Raw genomic sequence first — 25,644 nt, 5'->3', positions numbered from 1 at the left:
TCTTGAAGAAATTCAGCCAATTCCGTCCATCAACGCCAAAGTTATTCCCAATAGAATGTTGCAAATTTCCTATGGAAAACGATCCTAACTATAACTACCTACTGGCGACCGCCAGTAGGTAATATATATATATATATATATATATATATATATATATATATATATATATATATATATATATATATATATATATATATATATATATATATATATACATATATATATATATATATATATATATATATATATATATATATATATATATATTTATTTATATAATAATATGTTAATATTGCCTTCTGGCAGTCGCTAGTGGGTAGTTGCAGTTAGGGCCATGTTCCCACAGAAACAGTATGTTTTGATTTGCATATATCTTTGGCGTCATTTGACGAATCTTCACTAAGGGTCCGATTCCGATGTCGAACGGACTCAGGTCCGTCTGACATCGGTCAGGAGCTGTAACCGACCGACCTGCTGTGGTTGGTTACAACCCTGCTAGTACGATGCGACCAAACCATGTTCGGTCGCATTCGTATGGTTCACAATGCAAGCATGCATTCCGACCGGAAAGCATGCTTGCAATGTGGAATGCAGGGGTGCACCCTAAGGTGCCTGCCACCTGGTGCAGGGATCAACGGAGGGGCACCGTAGGTGCAAATGGCGGCCTCACACCCATGGGGGCTCTGCTGGGGGACCCAAGAGACAGTTTCTGACTGCCTTTTCACTGGCACCAAAAGGCAGCGAAAAACTTCCATCGTATTCCCTTGGTCGTAAAGAGGGGACCGGGGGAGTACTGGATGATTTTGGGATTGCAGACGGGCTCTCCGAGCCTGTTTTAGGCCTCCGTCAATCCGAGTCGGATTCCTTTCTGACCGAGCCCATCGGAATGGCTCGGTCGGAAAGGAATCCGTCTGACACGTACAGATTCGGTCGGAAGGGCTCCAAACATGGTTCAGAGCCCTTCCGACCTGATTCGCAATCGGCCCCAAAATGTTTTTAAAAAGTGTCATAGTGAGTCTTGTGCATGGAAAGTTTTGGGATGATCCATTAAGTGGGGATTGAGAACAAGGGGTTGAGGTAAAAATAAGTGTATTTTCCATGCTAATTCCCATAGACTCTTTGGACACAGCCCGCACCTCTTAATGGAATTACACAAAATTTGGCAAACAGTTAGCTTTTTGGTCTGCAGATTGTTCTTTTTGTTATTTGGTGTAAATCCATTCAGTAGCTGTCATTTCAGGAAATCCAAATTTGTATATCTGCAATCTTCGCTAATTATGACGAGCACGTGCAGAGAACTGAAGAGCTGTGATTGTCTGCCAATGAATCAACTATGGGGGTCTGCGAGGACTCCTCTGTGCCCTGGCACTCAAAACCTCCCCAAATTCCAATTAAAAAAATTGTGTGAGGGGGCCACGTGGACCCCTACATCTGGGGACCCCACCTCCCTGAGAATAAATAGAGAGAAATCAGGCGGCTCGCAGACCCCGTGCCTCAGGGACTGCCAACTCCCCAGGGCTAAATTGTTAGTAGTAATGGGAGGTCTGACTTGGCGGGAGCTTTGAGAGCCAAGTAAGAGCAAACACAAACTCTGCTCTTAGTAAGGGAGAGCAGTGAAACCGCTTCCCGTTTGCTGAAAGCAGAGTTTACATCTATTTCCCTGCCTGCTGTCAAGGACGCAGGCAAGCAGATGAAAGGATTGCTCTCACAGACAGGGAGCTATATGTTTAGCACCTACCTTTCTGGGAGAGCAACGCTGGCTCTCCCACGAGGCGGGGTGCAGGCTGGAACCACGGGCTCCTGTGCTTGCTTTTTTTTGCCCCCTCTGCCTGGGCCAGGACAGGCAGGGGAATTGTTTTTATTAATATGGGGAAGGGGGCATATGAGGCCCCCCTCCCCATGCGGATTCAGTCCCAAGGACACCATCCCTGGGGTCTGGCCTATATTAAGAAGGAGAGGATCTGTACGGGCTCTTCCAAAGTTAAAACTGGGGAGGTGGGCATGCAGCAGTTATAGTTAGAGTTATCTCAAGTAACTATACCTCATGCCCTAATGTAACTATATATGGTCAGTGGCACTTAAGGTAAGTGCCAACTCCTTGAGCACAACGTAGCAATATCAAAAAATTGCGCTTTACGCCAAAGTTGTATCAACTATTGTTCATATTTAATTCACATGAATTCAATGTCATTCATTGTATTTTATCATTCCAATATTTTATGTACAAAATCCATTATCATATATGCATGGTTTCACCATTTCCCTTCCCGATGCATTTCGGACCCATGGTCCTTCGTCAGGGGAATCCTGCAAAACAATAATTCAATCTAAGTATTGTGCCCCGAGGTCCAATCAGGATATACAAACAAACAAGTACGTGCAAAATCAATAAATCGATTAGAAGATATAAAAACATTACAATCATAGCTCCTTGAAGCAAGGTCGCGGTATGCTGTTCAAAACGGTTTGTATACACCATAATGTGTGAGTATCCTTGTGATTTACGATGGTCCTAACGACTCCACCGCGTCCCGTGTCATTTTTTAAAAAACACACTCTAATTGCAAATACAACCACCTTCAAACCCAAAACTCCGTGCTACGCAAAGTTAATGCCCAAAGTTGTCGTCGGCATGCAGATAAGTTGAGTACAATAACTTACGAGAAAGGTAGAGTAAGAAACCGTGTCCCCCTCGTGCGCCCAAAGTTGTTGTCGGCATGCAGATAAACGGAGTACAATGACTTACAAGAAAGGTAGAGTAAGAACCCGTGTCTCACTCGTGCGCCCTTCGCAAACACAGCTCGGTGTGAAACCCGGAAGTATATATGCTAGTACCAGAGATATGCAAAGCGGACTATGCAAGTGGCGGCCATCTTGTAGGGGTGTTGAATAATAAGTGATGTGACTCACACAAGTTAATCCATCATGTTGTATGTTAACCATACGGTGTATCAAAAAGGTGAAAAATCAATTCTAAACCCAGCGAAGCTTGTTGTGATAAGATGTCTATAGCGAGAAAATAAACAAACTTACAGATATAAAGATAAAAATAAAAATGACAATAATAGGTTTAAATGCATGAAATTAATGTTTCAGAATGGGTCAATGTCCACAAGGTGCTCTACAGATAGCATGCAAATTCCATACGGTCGTTGAGACCGGACGGTTTCATTGATTGAAGGAATTTGATCCAGTGATTTTCACGCTGCAATAAAAAATCATTATTGTCTCTACCATCCCGTTTACTGACCACTTCCACAGCAGCGAATCTCAGTTGACTGATGTTGTGCCTATGATCTTTGAAATGTACAGCAAGGTTAGATTTCAAGTTCGCTGTTCTTATGTTGCTCTTATGTTCATTCACTCTCAATTTCAATTTTCGGGAGGTCTTACCAGTGTATACCAGTCCACATGGACATTTGATGATGTATATCACATTCTCAGTGTCACATGTTGCGTTCAGTCTCAGTTTGATGTCAGTGCCCTTGAGAGGGTGCTTGATCACAGGACCCTTAATCATGTTGTTGCAGTTCTTGCAATTCAAACAAGGTTGATTACCTTTGTAAGTGGTGTCTGTAGGATGTTTAACTTTCTTGATGATTTCTTTGAGGTTGTTGCCCCTTTTGTACGCGAACAGTGGTTGTTCATCAAAGATGCCATTAAAGTCTTGGTCTTTGCTGACAATTGGCCAGTGTTTCAATATTGAGGCCTTGTATGCCTTTGATGCTTCAGAATATTTAGATACGACCACTGGTCTTTTGGTGTCACTTTTCTGTTTGATGGCAAGCTTGTCCTCTCTCGTTAAGCTATCACACCTTTCTTTGGCTTTGGTCAAAATGATCTTGGGGTATCCTCTTTTCTCAAAACGTCTTAACATGTTGTCTGCTTGTATTTTATATTCAGCTTGATCGGATACAATCCGTTTCACTCGTAGGAGCTGTGAAAAAGGAAGGTGATTCTTCAGTGATCTTTGGTGATAAGAGTTATAATGAAGAATGTTATTCTTATCTGTTCCTTTTCTGTACAAATTGGTTTCCAGATGGTCTCCAGATCTTGTCAGTCTGACATCCAGGAATGTGATAGTTTGTTGGTCCACCTCATGGGTGAACTGGATACGTTCATTGATGTCGTTAAGGTTTGTTAGTGCCAATGTTAGAGACTCACGGTCTCCTTGCCATACAACGAAGATGTCGTCTATATATCTCAGAAACATCCTGGCATGCATAATCCATGGAGTCTGATTCAAGATATGGTTGTTCTCAAAGTATTGCATGAATGCGTTGGCATATACAGGCGCTGCACAGTTGCCCATGGATGTCCCGGACAGCTGTGCGTAGAGTTGATCATCCCAAGAGAAATAACTCTGGTACAGGGTGAAGTGCATCAGCTGCATAATGAAAATTTGCAAATCATTTGCAAGGTCAGAATTTAACAAGATGTTCTCTATTGCTTCCATTCCCAAGTCGTGGGGAATGCTGGTTTATAAGGATTTAACGTCTATGGAACAGAGCCAGATGGTCTCATCTTGTTCAAATCTGATTTCGTTAATTTTCTGCAGAAAGTCAGTGGTATCTTTCACATATGTACGGGATTGTTGTATTAAAGGCTGTAGGTATCTGTCAATAAGTTTACCAGTGTTTTCATGTATACTGCCGCGTGTAGACACAATTGGTCTAAATGGTGGTAGGGTAAGACTTTTGTGTACTTTTGGAAGCATATACATGCTTGGAACACGTGGATTGTTGTTGATTAAGAATTTCTTTGTTTTTTGATTTATGGTTCCACTTTCTTCTGCCGTTGTCACTATGTTCATCAATACCTCGTTGTATTGGTTAGTGGGATTAGTCTGCATGAGACTGTAGGTGTTAGAATCTGCAAGATGTTCTTGTACTCGGTCCCTGTAAAATGTTGTATCCATGAGGACTAGCGCGCCCCCTTTGTCGGCAGTTTGGTAAGTTATATCTTCTCTCCTTGCCAAGTTATTCAATATAGAATACTCCTTATTGGTCAAATTCAAATGTTTCTTCTTTCTAGTGTAGTTGATGCCACTGATGTCATTTTTCACCAAACTCTCAAATATGTCTAAGGACTTGTGACTGACAGGTGCCATAAATGTGCTCCTCGCTCTCAATCCCTTCAGTTGATCAATGCGGTCACCATCCGGTGGCGGCAACACGTTCTCGAAGAAGTGTCTAAGGCGCAGATTGCGCATAAACTTAAATAAACTGATTTCCAGCTCTAATTCATTGGTATGGCTGGTGGGGATGAATGAAATGTAACTATTACTCATTCTCTAGTCATGCACTGCTAATTACCCCACATATTACATCACTCATGACATTTTCTATGACATCATTGATAATGTCAGTGCAACATTTACTGTAAAATGATTGATTTGAAAACTGTGTATGGGGCGTAAAAAAACCTCTACATTTATGTGTAGGAAAAAATGAGCAGTACATAACGCATGCTGTTGGCTTTACACCTTAACTGCTAGGCCTCCCCTCTACCCCCCCCCCCAGTGGTGAGCCTTTTTTTTGGCTATTTGGGGTAGTTTGTTTCCTGGATCCTTTTGGTTTTAAGTAGATATAGGGCTTGTAGGTTCTCCAAGAACCCAAAGTACCCACCTGAACTGCACAGTACAATAGTTCCCTTGCATGGGGATTCCCACTGACCTCGGTTTGATTTGTTACTGTTGCAGGCACTAGGCCCAACCATACAAGAGGCTACGCGTTTTTATCAGCACAAGTGATGCAATTCTGGGTACTAGGAACTTTATGAATTCTTGCTGGTTCCAAAAGTTTCCATTCCAGAAATATAAGGAAATGTCATGATTTCAGGCAAAGTTTGAGTTGTGAAGGGCAGTATGGGCATGACAGTCTTGTGGGATTCACACAAGGTTCACCACCCTGTAATCCCCCAAATGTATGTGGTTGGTAGGTTGCCATGGGTGGTGGCAAGGCCCTAATTCTGCAGCTACCCCTATTGTTGATTCATCCATGTATCTCTTTAGCGCCTTTTGTGGCAAAGTCTCTTGGCCCACCAACAAAAGTAAGGTACCATTTTTATCAGGAAGAGACTTGAGGGACGAGAGCATACCCATGCCCATGATGGCCAGTCCTCACCCCTATATTTTATAAAAAAGTGTGGACTTCTCACCACATTTGTCCTTGGTTCCCAAGCCCTCTCCTCTGCGAAGGACAATAGCCTTCCTTTTTGATTCAGACAGTACGATGCACCATTTTCCTCTCCTTGCCTGACTAGTAAAACAAAGACATTATTCGAGCTAACAAGAGTGTTTCTTCTAAAGAGGGAGCTTACAGGGAAAAAACATTTCAGGCCTACAATATTTGACCAACATAAGAAAATGGCATGTGAGCTTTATGAATTTGCATAGGAAAGTAAGGCATATTCGATTAGTGCATTTACTTACATGTAAACAACAAATTATTAAACACATTTAAATAATGAATGATTGTCAGTTACACAACATGAACTCTTCACGTTGATGTTTACTGCTAGTCCATTCTTCACTTTCTACGTTCATTCTCCAGCTTACTATTCAATGGCCTAACCACATCACGTTTCATGTAATTACCTTTCGAAATTCTAACACTTCATGTTAATATGACTAAAGATTATATGCGCGTGAGCTCTACACATGTGACTATAATGCATCCCTACAAATAAACTTCAATTTTCGTTACATCAGTTCCTTCCTCTGCTGATGTTGAGTCATCACAAAACTCTTCAATTCCCTGTAGAGTAGACTGATCTAAACAGATGTCATAGTGAGTCTCCTCTGTTGTCGTGTATTTCTATAGGTTCTGATTCGATCCCCCTATTCCTGACCCTATTCTGGTTAAACTTACTAGCTAGTTAACTAACAGTCAGCCCATGAGGCAAGAAATCCCCCATGATGCAGATACCGTTATCTGACGCAGTCACACTACGGCACAGGAACGTGTTATCTGATTAGGTCATAACGCTTGAGATCTAATTAGACAAGCGACATTCCTCCAGCCCCTGATAAGGCATACGACGTTCTCATAACAAATCAAACCTATGACAACCTGGATAATCCGTGCGGCCATTGTTTTGATTTCACAGAGAACTTTAGTAAAGAATGTGCTAACGAGCAAGTCGTATGACATCTTTATTGACGTACCTATGTCCATCCTTACGTCAATCTCGGCACCTTTAAGGTATAAATATTGCCGACCTTGCCCTATGCAAACACACGCGTGGTGACAAGACGGAGCAGCCATACTTGCCGAAGCCGAGAGCAGAAGCAGACCCCGCAGGCAGCAGCCCCGCCTTCCTGACGCGCTGAGAGACGCGCTGCTGTCTCAAGCCGAGAGACCCAGCACCGGCGCTTCTGGGCAGCCCTCGCAGGCAGCCTGGAATATCGAGAGCAGAGAAAGAGATACCATTCCTCATTCATCCTAAATTCCAGGTACAGAACTGAATAACCCCTCCTAGAGAATTCTTTAGTTATTCACTTGGCAAAAACAAACTTAAACTAAACTGTAACTTTCTATTCCCGCCCACGCATTAGACTTAGGTCAGGTACACGGGGTAGGCGTATTTAGAAACACCAGTTGAGTACGTTTAGTCAAATGTATATGTGTATGTAAATATATTTTATTCATTTTAAACATCATATGGCTCAGAAACCATATCAATGTTTTTACAGTATTATTTTATACTATTGCTTCTAATGTATGCACTTTACTTAACTATAAGTATTGCAATAATATCGATCCATTTCTCTTGTACGAGAAAAGAGACTGATCAATAAATAACATCTTTTATTGAACACGCCCGTCTCTTCCTTTTCTCTACATTCTGATGAGACTAAGAATGCACGTACTGACTGAGTAAAATAATTGCCTTGTGCTCACACGACTCTCGAGATTGACTCTTGATTAGGGGAGAGCAAAGTTGTCATGTTCTATGGTTGTCAGAAACTAAATCCCTTCTTGTCTAATCAGGGGAGTTAATCCTTCCTTGAACATTCGAGAAAGTTTCTAGCGAACTCTGAGCTTAGCTGGCAAACCCAAAAATTAAGTCTAGTATCGACAGTAGTAGACCTAGTTAACGTCTGGCCTAGGCCTTTACTGCTGTAGGCACTATTCCAATGCGCAGAGCCTATTGGGAAAATAGGAGCTACACTACATGGCGCCCAACGCGTTTGGAAAGGGCGATAAAACTAACGTAAGACATTTAGAGTAACTCAGTCGTGCTTTCTCACTCAGACCCCTTTTCCCAAATACTCCAAAGACGTCTGGAGTGGGTGAAAGGTTATTATATCCTCCAAAACCTCGCAGGAGGGAACTCCTATGTATGGTTCTTGGTCTAGTCAACGTTGAAGGATAAAACTGTTCCAAAATATTGTGCATCTAATCTTTGTTCCATAAAGAAACCTGATCTGCAAACAAAAGACATAAGCTTCCTGTCGGTAAAATGACAGAGAGTGATGAAGAAAGAGAGGCAATTAGATTAGCTACTGAAATAGCAGCAGCTGATACTACAGCACTCGATGCAGACCCGGATATAATACTCATCCAGGTCGCCAAAAGGAGAGCTATAACTCTAAAACTTATAGAAAATGGACTGACACCTAGAGGTGGCACAGTCATATTCGTAATCGAGGCACACGAATATCGGCAGACAGAGGTATACTATACATGGATAAATTTTCCAGCAGCAAATGCTGTAACAAAGTACTTCCACTATTACAAAGTAGAGGAACCTCCTAATGAGTACACTCCTTTCGAGGAGGTGGAAGTACCACTCAAATTCCAAGAGCATTTGCTCTTATTTGATGGCGCCCTAATACATAACAATCACATTACAAGGCTCGGTCCTTTAGGAAGACCAGGAGCAACGTGGCCGGTCCTAGCCGGATACACACCACATCCAGACATCGAAAGAATGCCTGCAGCAGAGCTATTAATACAGCTAAAACAACTACTAAAAATTCATAGACAATTAGTTCAGTATGTAATGCGGACTTCAACAATTCAGCCAGCGATTAAAATTCCACAGCTGACCCCTCACCAGGGGAACACAAATAAAATCACACCACAGAACATCCAATCCTGCCTAGGTAAAGTTCCAGCTAAACGGGAACAAATACCATTCTGGTTGGCACAGAAAATTACCCAAATAGAGGCGGTGTTTCCTGACACCACCCCATTAGAAAAACACAGGATTCTGACTATATGTCTCCCAATGGGAATCGCACCACACATTGAGGACTGTGACACTTGGGGTACAGTCTTTGCTTCCATCTACACAAAAACGCACGGTGTTCCATCCATTTCGGTAATACCAGATGTGCTAAAACAAATTCAAGATGAATACGGTCCAGAACCTGCTTTAACTCTTGGTATGAAATTACTGAAAGACTTCAAGCAGGTCTCGGCTATATTACTAGCCAACATAAAGGGTGAAGCAGCAAACGTGGCGATCCGCCAGAGGTTAAAAGAGACAGATATAGCAGACCAACCAGCTGAAATTGCTAGAATCATAGAAAAATCCTATGAAGAACTAGGCAGAGATAGTCTAGGTGGAATACCAGTAAAACCGCAACTGACTACAAGTCCAGAAAAAATATTTTTTAATAATAATTCACCAAAAAAGAACTGGGATGGAAATAAACAATCCAATCCTAAAGAAAAGAAATTCCAGTCCAGAGGAAGGTCTCCTAGGCGAAGAGAGAAATCTCCAAACCCGAGACAAAGGTCACCTCAGAGTGAACCCTCTGGGAATAGATATAACCTTAGAAATAGGGATAATATTAAAAAACCTGATAGATATCAAGACATTGATACACGTCCATCTCAATCTTTTCAGAATTCCTCGCAGAAATCGGAAAGAAGAGGACGATCAGAAGAGCACGCCAAGTCCAAAGACAATGAACCTGCTCAACTGAAAAAGAAATCACAATTTCCAAAAAAGAAGGTAGCCAGTATCAAGGTAGTTAACAATGCCGAGAATACTGAGGACACAACTGAAAAACGGAGAATGGGCTCAGACAATGCTAGACAGCGCAGCAGAGGTGAGCATAGCTCGCAAAGTCCTTATGAATCATCTGGAGACAGTGGACACGAATGAATACCTTCAAGTGGAAACTGCAGATACCAGAGTTAGCAAGCCCCACAAAATATACGAGATAACATTACGTATAGAGGGAGATAAGACTAGGAAAATAAGGGGACTATTTTGGGATAACCTATCCAAGGGCTATGACATCCTTCTAGCTGAAAAAGACTGGCCACCAGAGTTTGTCAGGGAGTGCCCTCATGGCGAAGAAGTAATTATGCCTGCCTTCTCGAATCAAATACCGATTCATAAAAAATATACACTTGCTAGAAAGTGGGCAGTGGCCTTAGCACCTGCTTTATATAAAAATCATGTAGGATGGGATGAGGATTCTCCTCCTCACAAAGTCCAGTTAAAATCACAACCTACTGCACAAAGGCAGTACCCAATTAAGCAAGAAGCTAAAAAACAAGTAAATGAAATACTAGATCAGCTAGAATACCAAGGGGTGATTGAAACTTGCACCTCACAAATGAACAATCCTTTGTTTCCGGTCTCCAAACCAGACAATTCGTACCGTCTAGTTTTGGATTACCGACACCTTAACACATGTTGCAAAACTTTTGCAGTGCAAAACTCACACAGTGCTGCACTAATGAATAACATAGTGCGCAAAAAATACAAAACAACCTTGGACATCTCCAACGGATTCTTTTGTCAAAACATAGCACCAGAGAGCAGATATTTAACTGCATTTTCAGTAAATGGCACTCAAAAACAATTCTGTCGGTTAGCCCAGGGGTACAAGAACAGCCCGGGGGTATTCTCAGCAAGAGTAACAGAATTACTACAACTATATGATGATGAAGCATTATCTCATGTCGATGACATTTACTTAACAGATGATGACTTGGAAACTCACTTGAAAAGAGTGAACACCATAATACTTGGTTTCGCTGCAGAGGGTTACAAATTCAACTTCAAAAAGTCCAGAATTGCCCATCTGACGGTCCTATTCTTAGGATATGAGTTATCAAGTGAAGGCAAAAGCCTGGCAGACAATTTCCTAGAGAAATGTGCCGTAATCCAAGCTCCTAAAACACTAAAAAACCTACAGTCAATTCTAGGCTTCCTAAATTTCGGAAGAACATATATTGCAAATTACGCAGAAAGGGTCAAACCCCTTTACGATCTAATTAAACCAGATTTTAAAAGATCCAGTTGGACTCAAGCACACACAGAAATTTTGAGATCCTTACAAACAGACATGCTAATTAAAACAAAATTAGAAACCCGTGATAATACACGCAACCTTGTGATCCGAGTCATCCCAGGGAGATGCGGATTCACATACCTGACCTCTAATGAGGGAGAAAAGGTACCAATTGCATTCAGATCACACTTGTACACAAAAGCTGAACAGAGATTCAACAACAAAGGAAAAATTGTTCAAGCAGTTCAAACCGCAATAGCTAGAGAAAAAGACATAGCTGACGGTAGACATATCACAGTCAGAACAGCTGAATCAGCCTTCGAGGCACTAACAACACCGTGTAATTTACCAACAACAACATTGGATCCAGAATGGTTACAATGGGTAAATTCAATCACAACGGACAAAGTATACTACTTCTTTGATCCAGAACTAGAAGAATTAAAAAATCTAAAATATGAAAAAACGTATCCTCTACCAATCGACATTCTGCCTCTACGACATTACGCCTGTGTAATCTATACAGACGGACATGCTCAACCCTCCGTTTGGGGAGAACATGCATACAATCCCACATGTGAGATTACAAAAGAAGTGTGGCACGGAGGTAAACTAAGACCTCTATTAACAAAATCACACTCAGTAGAAACTAATTCAGAACTACAAACTGAAATATTAGCTTTGAAAATGGCGCTAGATAATGCGGATCGCGAATTCCCGACACTTATAGTGTCAGATTCATATTTCTGCGTCAAAGCATATAACAAGGATTTGCAGACCTGGATTCAGAACGATTACAAAGATGACACGGATGCACCAATAAAGCAGAGACATCTCTGGGAACAAGTAGCTCTTTTGAAAAAAGAACTACCAAAGACTCACGTGACACACTCACTGAGTCACCAGCGTGATGGCGTTCACGTTGTAGGGAATTCATTGGCTGAAACAGCCGCAGCGGCAGCCAGTAAACCGGCTCCCGTAGATCGAAAAAAGCGTACATTAAAATACATTGACGGCGAAACATTGCTGGCAGTAAAAACGTCATCAAAAGGCGACTGCTCGGCGTTACCGATCAACTATCCACTCAATTACACATACATCATAGATGCAAACTCCATTCCTTTTGCTCGAATCCCTGGAGTGGGGGATAGAGTGATTCCAAACAAGGACAGGAGAAACTTGTTAATCGCAGACGCACACATGGGCGAGGGTCTCAGACACCTTAAATTAAAAGATTCTCTGGAAGAATTACAATCACGGTACTGGTGGCCAGGCATGAGCCTGCACTACACCATGTTTGTAAAAAACTGCCCAAACTGCAACAGAGATCGCAGTGGGGAGAGAAGCAGTTTAATACCTCGTCGTATCAAGGCAGATAACATCACCACTAAAAAGAATGGCTTGCGATTAACATATACAGGCTAGTTCCCACTTATAATGTAGATCCACAACACTCGGCTGACGTCCGGACTGTTATACAAGATTTGCGAGTCTAAATGGCATATACGCTAAGAGCATGCTACGTTCGACCATTGTTTTCACTCAGGCAATCCAGCCTGGGGGGGAAAGAATGGCCAAATGAGCACAGCCCAGCGGGAATCTTCTCACTTCCTTCCTGAGGGTATGGGATGGTGTAAAGAAAAAACCAAGACAGAAAGCAATCTATAATAGAAAGGATATTAGGTTCGGGAGCTGGGTGGGTCAAACATCTAATAAGTGTCCAACGTAGTCTTAATAACTTGCCAAGAAATTCTCTGAAGGGATTCAGTCCGTACGAATTATTATTCGGAACTAGGATGTTGATCTCTGACCTTGATAGTCAGACTTCAGTGGTAACAGAAAAAAGCTTTGATGTCAAAGACCGTTTGGCTATTTTGCAGGACTTAAACAAAACAAGAAAAGACCTGAGCAACATACAGTTGAAAGAACAGCCAACGACCACTGAAGAATCACCACCTGTCCCAGCAAGACCTGTCTGGATTCCAAAAGTCGGGGATCTAGTCAGGGAGAAGATCGCGGTAAAGAAGGAATTTGGGCCTTCTTACAGAAAAGCAGTTCCTGTATTGTCTGTCAACGGGACAAGATCAGTTGTACTACCGCCACTTGCTGGAAAAAAGGAGAACCGAGTTGTATCCATCGACCTGGTAAAACCACAACATGTGGCCGATAACAAACAGTAGGCCAAGTGGACTCCCAATAAGTAGCAGAACACCAAGGTTTGCTACCAGTACAGAGGTCCTATCAAAGAGGCTCATCACATTCGAAACGCCTACGGAAGAACAACAAGGACTATGCAACAATGCAATAGAACTTAGACCTCTGAAAACCCAAATAAAGACATTTAGCAGAGACACACCAACCTATACAGAAGTACCAAGTGAAAATGCGAGAAACAAAAATCCTGAACCAATTGGAACAATTGACAGAACTGCATCCGGTTACTTCATCAACTTCGATGATTCCTCTGAAGGCTTCAGCGAACAAAAGACACAGCCATCATCAAAATCCTTTAAAGACAAAGCTAAGGAACTTTTGAAACAACTGAAAGAAACATATCTAGTTTCTCCATGGATTGAATTTTGGGTGGGTTTTGGTGCATTTATCCTCATACTTTGGCTCATCATGGTATTTACCTTGGGACGCTTCATTGAGGGAAAATATGCTAAAATGGACACAGCAAGTCAGAACATCAACTTGGTCCTCAAACCACACACATCTTCACACGTCGAGAAAAGAGAACTTTCTTCAGAACTTTCTTCAGCCAACTTCACAGCAATTCCAATATCTGGTGGGGTAGCCTGGGACAACACTGACTATGAAATTTATGGTCCTGTCGAGATCCTGAAATATCCACACCAAATCAAGATCTCCTTGAGTGACTTTGCAAAACCAAACTCATTTGCTGATGATTGGGACTTTGAAAGTATAAACAATATGATGTCTGACTTAGTAATGTCTGCTAAATTTACAAAACATGATTATTTGCAGGGTTCTACAAATTATGACAGCATGTACTGCTATAACCATTATGGTAACCATTTCTTGCATAAATCTGCACAACCTAGAAATGTTTTAAATTTTAATCAATGGGAACATTGTGCTACACCTCCAAAAGGGAGCTCTAGAACCGTGTATGGCAAATATTCATATTTTTCAGGTTTTAACATAACTAATGCTGAAACATTTTATTACAAATTGTCAAACAAGACAGGGATGAAAACCATGATAACCAACACAAAATTGATATATTCAGATTCTTTCTTTGAAAAAATGAATACTTTTGGATTTGATTATTGGGACAAACATGTTGATTTGAAAAGTGTTTGGGGTACAAAGGAATGGCAAGTACAGGGTTTAGAAGCTTTGTTTAGAGCCTGCATGATCCCAGAACAAATGATATTTTTAAATGACACCGTTCAACAAACCACCTGTCTTGGCTTAGCCAAAATCAAAGATTTAAATAACCTGTCTATTCCAAAGCCAACAATGTTTAGCAATAACTCTGAAACAGATGAAGAAATAGACATAAACCATATACTTAACCAAAACAGAACACATCCTGATTGGAAACAATGGTTGATCTGGCCCACAGATACAAATAACTGTCAAGATAGATTCCTGAATAAAACACAGGGTTTCAAAATGAACAGGCCAGACCCTAGATATCCCCAAAGACATCACCCAGGGATAATAACAACCTACAGTGTGGGCAAATTATGCCTTCAATGGCTACAAACTTCCACACTGCCTGAAATTAAGCAACACCTAACTTTACTTACTGATGGTGCTGACTTGCGTGATTTCATACTGGGACCACGCAAACAGCGTCATAAGCGTTTCATAGCAGCCTCTGTATATGCAGCATACAATGAGGCCTGGAAGGTTACTCAAATTGAGACAGCAGAAAGAATACGGGAAATTGACCGTATTAATTTGGAAAAATCACTTTCTGTAGTGGACAATGGGTTAATGACTCTGTCCTCCAGAATTTTTTCATTGGACAGCATTGTGTCTTCAGCAATCGATATATTATCGCAAGACTTACTGTTATTACAACATGGTCAGTCACAATTGCGTTCTATTGTACAGCTTGGCTGGACGTTACAAAATCTGCGTTCAGGCTATGTGCCTTGGCGTTTAATCAACACAACGTCACTATTCCAAATCTTTAACCTTACTGATAGACAAATCGGTATGGCTCAGAAGGGTGCTGATTATACAATCTTGAGCATTGAAAAACTAGAAAGATTACCGTTGACAATGTCAGAACGACCTGTCAGTGAATGGATAATCCACGGAATCATAAATATTCCAATCTCAACCTTCAGGTTTCAATACTGCCAAAAATATATACAGGCTGGCATGTACGAGAAATTGGGAAAGGGGTACCTTAAAACAACATGGAACCTGCCCTATTCACATGCATGTGTCAGTAACAAAGGACAGAAAGTGTTTCTTAGTGGCAACAATTGTGCTATGTCACTAAGCGGCACGCTTCTGTGTAACGGTATTAGTTTGCACGGAGCCTGTGAAGGGAATTCATACAACCTTTCATGTCACCAGCAAGGCGCACCTGCAACTGAAATAGAACCATTCTTTCAAAGACTCTATAATGGGAGTTACATTCTTATTGTAGACCGCAGATGCTGTAGTCTTATGCCCGGGACTCCTTATCTCGTCACTACGACGGCGAAGGTCAAGTGCTGTGGACGTTCTTTGTTTCCCAGCTCCTTTCCAGACAGGGAGGCAAGGGCATGGCCCGGTCTGAAAATTACTTCTATTCGAATAGACACTTTAAGCAGAATGAAAACAGTGCTTCTTCAGACGCCTACAAGGCTCACGTCATCTAAAGAAACGTATGATCTACAAGTCGCAAGGACGACTGCAGAGATACATACATTATTATCAACTAATTCCCCCGTACATTTCGCGGAAATCCTGAGCGAAATCTTAAATATTTCTGATACCACAGGGGTCTCAAAGGTATTTAAGACAGTATTTTCGATGGCATTAACACCATTCAAAGCCATACTGGGTATTTTTCCAGACTTCGTCCATTCGATTTTTGGCGGACTTCCCCTGATCCTAGGACTAATTGCAGGAATCCTATTCCTAGTCCTTATTTTTCGTTATGGCAACCCATGTCACAGATCAAACTCTCGCGACAATGGAAGATACGATCCTAGCCATTGGATACCGGGACCGGATATCAAAAATCCTGGGACTATCCCGGCTTAGAGACCTAAACATGACTTGGTTTCTATCATTTCGACCAATGTGGCAAAGGTGTGTTTTACCTGTACTAAGGTGTCTGCTATGCGGAGAAGAATGCGTGTTAGACACCTGTCTGACGCTACAATCGGATGCGCCGGTGGATGCAGATACACTGTTGGTTCCTACCAAGGTTCACGCACTGTGCTGCCCTCAAAGGCTGCCAATTCTGATGACGGCATTCCTGGAATCTTCACCACTGCGATTGAAGAGTAGTGAAGTTCAAGATGAAAGCAGCATCGAACAGGTACGACCTTCTGTCAGCAATGCAAATCAGAATGTCAATGGAGACAATCATGCGCATGAATGCATGGTTACCCCTATTTCCGACTTAGAGGAACTTTCCCATGAAGCTGTTGACAGTTTTTTCGAAAGCCTGAATGATATGATGTTCTCTCCGGAACAGAAATAGAGACTTTTGAGTAAACTCGCACACGGCGTTCCCTGAATTCGGCCTTCAACTTTAAAAATAAAGTCACATGAACAATTACAATCCAGTTCACGGACAGCAACTTTTTTCAGCAAGCCCCTAAAATATTTTTCTATATATTTTTTCCCGGGACACTGATTTTCTGCTTAAAGTAAGAGACTATTCCTAGAGAACTAAGATTTCTATTTTAGATACTTTATAGACTTTATAGACTTTAGCTGCCCGCTGGTATGTTCGCAATAGATTTTATGTGATGAAATGGTTTCGACTTTTTTCTGTATAGCCATATTAAGGGCCATTTCATGTGTATTTCTCATATACCAACAAGCAATAATGCATAACAATGCGTGTTTACTTTTGCATTTAATTCATAGCTTAAGTGCATACAATATATATGACTGCAATTTTTTCAGTATATTTGAAAATTTCAAAATGCATTTATGTATTTTGGGGTGGTAAGGTATACACTATACTCTATAGTATGTTGTACTATGTTATACTATGCATAGATTAGTAGATATGACCATAGTTAGCGTGGAGTGGGTGTCGTGTATTTCTATAGGTTCTGATTCGATCCCCCTATTCCTGACCCTATTCTGGTTAAACTTACTAGCTAGTTAACTAACAGTCAGCCCATGAGGCAAGAAATCCCCCATGATGCAGATACCGTTATCTGACGCAGTCACACTACGGCACAGGAACGTGTTATCTGATTAGGTCATAACGCTTGAGATCTAATTAGACAAGCGACATTCCTCCAGCCCCTGATAAGGCATACGACGTTCTCATAACAAATCAAACCTATGACAACCTGGATAATCCGTGCGGCCATTGTTTTGATTTCACAGAGAACTTTAGTAAAGAATGTGCTAACGAGCAAGTCGTATGACATCTTTATTGACGTACCTATGTCCATCCTTACGTCAATCTCGGCACCTTTAAGGTATAAATATTGCCGACCTTGCCCTATGCAAACACACGCGTGGTGACAAGACGGAGCAGCCATACTTGCCGAAGCCGAGAGCAGAAGCAGACCCCGCAGGCAGCAGCCCCGCCTTCCTGACGCGCTGAGAGACGCGCTGCTATCTCAAGCCGAGAGACCCAGCACCGGCGCTTCTGGGCAGCCCTCGCAGGCAGCCTGGAATATCGAGAGCAGAGAAAGAGATACCATTCCTCATTCATCCTAAATTCCAGGTACAGAACTGAATAACCCCTCCTAGAGAATTCTTTAGTTATTCACTTGGCAAAAACAAACTTAAACTAAACTGTAACTTTCTATTCCCGCCCACGCATTAGACTTAGGTCAGGTACACGGGGTAGGCGTATTTAGAAACACCAGTTGAGTACGTTTAGTCAAATGTATATGTGTATGTAAATATATTTTATTCATTTTAAACATCATATGGCTCAGAAACCATATCAATGTTTTTACAGTATTATTTTATACTATTGCTTCTAATGTATGCACTTTACTTAACTATAAGTATTGCAATAATATCGATCCATTTCTCTTGTACGAGAAAAGAGACTGATCAATAAATAACATCTTTTATTGAACACGCCCGTCTCTTCCTTTTCTCTACATTCTGATGAGACTAAGAATGCACGTACTGACTGAGTAAAATAATTGCCTTGTGCTCACACGACTCTCGAGATTGACTCTTGATTAGGGGAGAGCAAAGTTGTCATGTTCTATGGTTGTCAGAAACTAAATCCCTTCTTGTCTAATCAGGGGAGTTAATCCTTCCTTGAACATTCGAGAAAGTTTCTAGCGAACTCTGAGCTTAGCTGGCAAACCCAAAAATTAAGTCTAGTATCGACAGTAGTAGACCTAGTTAACGTCTGGCCTAGGCCTTTACTGCTGTAGGCACTATTCCAATGCGCAGAGCCTATTGGGAAAATAGGAGCTACACTACACTGTATGAACTCCTTCAACCACTTCAGATTCTCATAATGACTGTCCTGCAGTCTTTCCACCATCCTCTTTCTTTCCCTAAAGGAATTCTTCATTTGCCTCACCTTGTGTAATTTTAGGCCCTCATCATACCTAGCAAGATGATAAGACAAAATGCAACAATTATGATTGGCTTCATGATATATCCAAGAATTCCCTTTCCTAGGTCAGAAAACCAACTTCTAATTGTTCCAAATCCTTTTCCAATTGTATCCCAGACTCCCTTAGTTGCCAAATCATGTCTCTCATGGTGGATCTGGGTGATGTGACTTGTATATTCCCTCAGATCTTTACTTTTACCAGGGATGTAAGTACAACACTGTTGGACTTTAAGCATAGACTCCGCCTGCTTTTGCCAATACCACGTCTAAAGCAAGATGGTTTTGCATGACCTCGCCCTTATCGAAAACATCTCTCCATCTGTGAGTAACATTGACTGACCTGTGTTAACCGGCAACTTATCCACAATGGTAGACAACCTTCTAATCTTGATGTCATTCAACACCACACCCGAACTAGGTATCATCGCTCCAAATATGTTTCCCAATATGTCTCCCACACCCTCGCCAGCACTCAGTCCAGGTTTTTCTATATGGTTCGATTTTCCCTCCAGACTCTCCAAATCCTCCACATGATACATCTTTGGAAACACAACTGCCACATAAAAGGTACTATCCCAATTATTCAGAAGCCCAACATATGCATTCTTCCCACACACAAAATATACTCCTCACATCACGTGCACTGCTTCTTGGAGGAAGTTCTTCGAAGTAGTATCAATTAGGAAGATGTGATCACACACATTCTGTCCCACAAAAATATTGTCATAACGGGTCTGTACCTGTTGAATGCAAAGCGTGCCTATTTGGAGCTATAGGACCATAGCTTCCCTTAGCCTTGTGAGCTAATTCCTCTTTGGTCTATTCAAAGGTTCCCTCCCTATTGTTAAGTTTAACAGTTCAAAGTCTATGACATCTCCTTGATCTACAAATTTCTTTTCCATGTTTGTTAGTGTGAAAGTTAGAGTATGTCTATGCGCATAAGCAATGTCCAGTGTTACTGTGGGTACAAAATACTTTCCCATTTTCTCTTCTTGCTTGTAATAATCATACTTGTCCAAAAACAAAAGAAGAGAGGTCTGGTCACACACAAAGCTACCAGATATTTGAGCAAGGAGATAAGTGGGTAATATTAATCACAGTCACTCCGTTTGAGTAGGAAAGCCCTCACACACCGACCTGGTCAGTGTCATGCTTCATCATCGGGCCCCACCGAAGAGACCGAGTGTCTCTTCGGTGTGCTGCGACGCCAGAAATACTGCGGAGCTGGTCGTGTGGGGAGGACGTGTTGTGGAAATTGCTAAATTAAAAGTGACTGAGGGTATCGGAAAAACTTTTAATTAATGATCCCTAAGACACGTGTAAGTGGTATATGTGTCTGAATTTAAAGGCCAAGGTTTTTAGGATTTTGATTAAATTCAGCTAAATACCACAAGTTTTAAAATCAGTCAACATGTTTCTGCCTTATCTGTGGTATATATTCACCATGGCATTCTTCAGGACTATACCCCGGCGGTATGGACACTCTAATAGTCCACCCTGACCTGGGGACGTGTAAGTGAAAAAAGAAAAGTGAAAAAAGTGCTTAAAAATTAGAAGAGCAATTGCTCATTCCAAAAAACCCAAAAATTCAGGGGTGTATCAGCACTTTAAAACAGGGCGCTACTAGCACCATGGGTCTCGGGAGGAGGATTGGAGCGCGCTTGGCACATCGCCCTCTGCGCTCACAACCCGCTTGTCAACCTGCAAGATTCCTCTGAACCGGACCCCGACGATATCGTCGGGGTCCGGTTCAGAGGAATCTTGCAGGTTGACAAGCGGGTTGTGAGCGCAGAGGGCGATGTGCCAAGCGCGCTCCAATCCTCCTCCCGAGACCCATGGTGCTAGTAGCGCCCTGTTTTAAAGTGCTGATACACCCCTGAATTTTTGGGTTTTTTGGAATGAGCAATTGCTCTTCTAATTTTTAAGCACTTTTTTCACTTTTCTTTTTTCACTTACACGTCCCCAGGTCAGGGTGGACTATTAGAGTGTCCATACCGCCGGGGTATAGTCCTGAAGAATGCCATGGTGAATATATACCACAGATAAGGCAGAAACATGTTGACTGATTTTAAAACTTGTGGTATTTAGCTGAATTTAATCAAAATCCTAAAAACCTTGGCCTTTAAATTCAGACACATATACCACTTACACGTGTCTTAGGGATCATTAATTAAAAGTTTTTCCGATACCCTCAGTCACTTTTAATTTAGCAATTTCCACAACACGTCCTCCCCACACGACCAGCTCCGCAGTATTTCTGGCGTCGCAGCACACCGAAGAGACACTCGGTCTCTTCGGTGGGGCCCGATGATGAAGCATGACACTGACCAGGTCGGTGTGTGAGGGCTTTCCTACTCAAACGGAGTGACTGTGATTAATATTACCCACTTATCTCCTTGCTCAAATATCTGGTAGCTTTGTGTGTGACCAGACCTCTCTTCTTTTGTTTTTGGATACTTAACTGGGGTGTAAGAGAGTGTCTCTGACCTTCCCTACCTCTCTCGTTGTTGATATATATAATAATCATACTTGTTCAGGTGTTAATAGACTGGTATCTCTGAGGGTACAAAGTCATATTTTGAGAAATGGGACTCATAATGATCTTTTCCATCAATCAATCAAAGCAATCAATCAAAGCATTTGTAAAGCGCACTACTTACCCATGAGGGTCTAAAGGCGCTGGGGGTAGGAGGGGCTGCTACTGCTCAAAAAGCCAGGTCTTGAGGAGTCTTCTGAAGGACATCAGATATTGGGTCTGACGTAGGTGGATGGGGAGGGTGTTCCAGGTCTTGGCGGCGAGGTGGGAGAATGATCTGCTGCCAGAGGTCGCTCTTCAGATGTGTGGGACTGTGGCGAGGGCAAGGTCGGCGCAGCGGAGCTGGTGGGTGGGGGTGTAGAAGCTGAGTTGTCTGTTGAGGTGTTGTGGAGTGCCTTGTATGCGAGGGTGAGGAGCTTGAAGGTGATCTTCTTGTTGACGGGGTGCCAGTGCAGGTCTCTCAGGTGGGGGTGTGATGTGGCTGCAGTGAGGATCAGGCACGCAGAGGCGTTCTGGATGCGTTGAAGCCGAGGCTCCTGCATAGAGAGCATTTCCGTAGTCCAACCCGCTGCTGACGAGGGCCTGAGTGACCGTTCTTCTTGTTTTGTTGGGGGTCCACTTGTAGATCATGCGGAGGGTGTTGAACCAGGAGGAGGAGACAGCGTTGACCTGCTTAGTCATGGGGAGGGTGGAGTTAAGGATGACCCCTAGGTTGAGTGTGTGGTTGGTGTGTGTTGGAGCGGTTCCCAGTGTGGTCAGCCACCAGGAGTCATCCCAGGCCAAAGGGGTGGGTCCGAGGATGGGGACCTCCATCTTGTCTGAGTTCAGTGTCAGTCGGCTGTTCCTCATCCATTCGGCGACGGCCTTCATTCCTTCGTGGAGGTTGGTTTTGGTGATGTGGGAGTCCTTAGTGAGGGAGAGGATCAGCTGGGCGTCATCGGCGTAAGAGATGATGTTGAGGTCGTGCAGTCGAGCGACATGGGCGTGCGGTGCCATGTAGATGTTGAACAGCATTGGGCTGAGGGATGAACCCTGAGGTACGCCGCAGATGGTCTCGGGATCTTCGGAGCGGAAGGGGGAGGTGGACGCTCTGTGTTCTGCCAGAGAAGAAGAAGGTGGTCCATTCCAGGGCCTTCTCTTGAATACCGGCGTCGTGGAGGCGTCTGCGTAGTGTGCAGTGGCAGACCGTGTTGAAGGCAGCTGATAGGTCCAAGAGGATGAAGGCCATGGTTTCTCCTTTGTCTAGCAGGGTCCTGATGCTATCGGTGGCAGCGATGAGGGCAGTTTCGGTGCTGTGGTTGTTGCAGAACCTGGACTGGGACAGGTCCAGAATGCTGTTCTCCTCCAGGTAGCTGGTCAGTTGTTTTTTGACGGTCTTCTCGATGACCTTTGCCGGGAACGGGGGCAGGGAGATGGGCTGGAAGTTCTTGAGATCCTTGGGTTTCTTGAGTAAGGCGATGATCTCGGCCTGCTTCCAGCTCTCTGGGAAGGTAGCTGTCTCAAAGGAAATGTTGATGGCTTTCCGGAGATGGGGTGCGATAGTGGTGCTGGCTTTGTTGACGACGTGGTGAGGGCATGGGTCTGACTGAGATCCATAGTGGATGATGTTCATGATCTTGATGGTGTCGTTAATGTTGGTCCAGGAGAGCAGGGGGTTGGTGTGGATGGTATTCGTGGGGGCAGAGGTCTCAGTGGTTGTCGGGGCGGTCGTGGCATTGAAGCTGTCGTGGATGTCTAAAATCTTGCGATGGAAGAAGGTGGCCAGTGAGTCGCACAGGTCCTGAGAAGGTGGGATGTTGTTGGTGTTGGAGCTGGGGTTGGAGCGTTTCTTCACGATGTTGAAGAGCTCTTTGCTGTTGTGTGCGTTGTTGTCTAGGCAGTCTTTGAAGGAGGCTCTTTTGGAGGCTCTGATGAGGTGATGGTGTCTGCGGGTGGCGTTGTTGTGGGCTGTGTAATTGTCCGGTGTTCGTTCCTGGAGCAAGTTCTTCTCTAGCTTCCGGCAGGTTAGCTTGGAGGCCTGAAGGTCTTCAGTGAACCATCTGGCTTTCTTGCTGGTGTGGCTGTTTCAGGGTTTCTTGACTGGGGCGAGGGTGTTGGCGCAGTCATCGATCCACTGTCTGAGGTTGCGAGCGGCAATGTCGGGGTTGGTGGGGTTGGTGGGTGGGCTCTGGGTGAGGGTGGTGGTAAGCTGTTCTTTGGTGACTTTGCTCCAGCAGCAGCGAGGCATCTGTTGGGTGCGATGGTCGGTCCAGTGGAGTTTGGTGGTGTGGTTGAAGGAGACGTGGGTACTTGCGGAGAAGATGGGTCAAGTGTGTGGCTGGAGGAGTGGGTGGGTGTTGTGATGAGTTGTTTGAGTCCGAGGATGGCTAGGTTGTTGATCAGGATGGTGGAGTTGGTGTTGTCGTTGTTCTCCCGGTGGAAGTTCAGGACTCCGAGTAGGATATAGTCTGTGTAGGCAAAGGCGTGTGTGCTGACGAAGTCGGCAATGGAGTCGCTGAACTGTGGTCAGGGTCCGGGGGGTCTGTAGATGAGGGTTCCTCTGAGGGTGGTGTTGGGGTCGGTGTGGATCTGGAAGTGCAGGTGTTCGGCTGTGCTGAGGGTGTCCTCGGTGTTTGTCGAGACTCTGAGGGTGTTCCTGTGGACGATGGCGATTCCTCCTCCTACTCTGTTGGTACGGTCCCTGCGGGTGATCTTGTAGCCTTCGGGGATCGCTATGGCGATGTCGGGTGCCGAGGAGGGTTTCAGCCAGGTCTATGTCAGGAAGGCGACGTCTGGGGTGGTTGATTCGAGTAGGTCGCAGAGTTCAACTGCGTGTTTGCGGGCGGAACGGGTGTTGAGAAGAATGCATCTGAGGTAGTTGCGTTTTTCTTTCCTGCTCGGTGGGTTGGCAGGCTGGATGCTAGTAAAGCTATTGTTCTGGCAGGAGAAGGGTCCTTGGGTGCACTTCAGGCGGCCAGGAAGCATAATACATGCTAAGAAGCAGACTACAGGTAATGCCATACGTAGGGGCAAGTGATGATACCTAATCACAATTGACGATCAGTATTGAGAACTCAGGCCTCGCTCTCCCCGAAATTGGCAACCAGATAAGTCCACTTGGGAGAAGAATATCTCTGATATGGCACTCGTGCTGTCCTTGATCTCCTTACACTTTCTGGGGCTTGCTCAGACTCAGATCAGACTCAGATAATTCACTTATTTGTGCAAGTTTACTTTCAAATGCAACCTCAAGTTCCTTCTTTTCTGCTTCCCGGGTCACGTTTCATCTGGGGATCCTTCTTCCTTGACTGCACATGCCTGATTTGCACACCAGTCTTTTCTACTGAGTCAGACTTCACACAACTTGCAATGTTACTGTCTCCCTCAGAGTCTACACCAGGGTCTTGTCTAGCTTGACCCCCTCAGCTTGATCTGGTGGGTATCCAGCCTCATCAGGAACCTCCACAGCTTGGCGTGCCCTGTGATCACTACTGGAACTACATCTGGGAGAAGGGTTGTTTTATCGGAGGAACCTGTGACTCATTGGGTATGGAAAGCATGGACCCAGTTCGGCAAACCTCCCCACTTCACTGCAGTATTCGTCACCAACATCACTGGGTATGGTCCACGCCACCGAGAGTCAAGACAGTTCTTCCTTTGATGCTTTTGGATAAGCACCCAGTTCCCGGGGCTCAGGTCGAGAAAGAGGTCTTTCGAAGTTGGTACAGTTGTTGCTTCAACCTAATGAGACACAGAACGAACCACATCAGCTAATCCTTTATATTAGCCATGGATAAAGTCATCTGTGATGTTTTTGAAAGCAGCCGCTGGCACTGCAGGCAAGTGCATTGCCCTTCCCATCAGAATTTCAAACAAAAATCCAGTTCTCCTTTCGGGAATGCTGCACAAGCTCATTAGAACAAGGCCAACATATCGGGCCATTTCGAAGATGTTGAAGAACACACTTTTGCCAGCCTCACCTTTAAAGTCCCATTAATTTGCTTCACAATGCTCCACAATGCCTGATGCCTCTAGCCTCTGGCCTGTAACTACAATGCAGTCTTTGATCCACACTCAAGACGGTACATAGCAGCGTCATGATCTCACTGT

The sequence above is a fragment of the Lissotriton helveticus genome, chromosome 5_1 (assembly GCF_964261635.1).
Source record: "Lissotriton helveticus chromosome 5_1, aLisHel1.1, whole genome shotgun sequence".
NCBI lineage: Eukaryota > Metazoa > Chordata > Amphibia > Caudata > Salamandridae > Lissotriton > Lissotriton helveticus.
The sequence above is the reverse complement of the archived record's forward strand: the minus strand, read 5'-3'. Positions refer to the sequence as shown.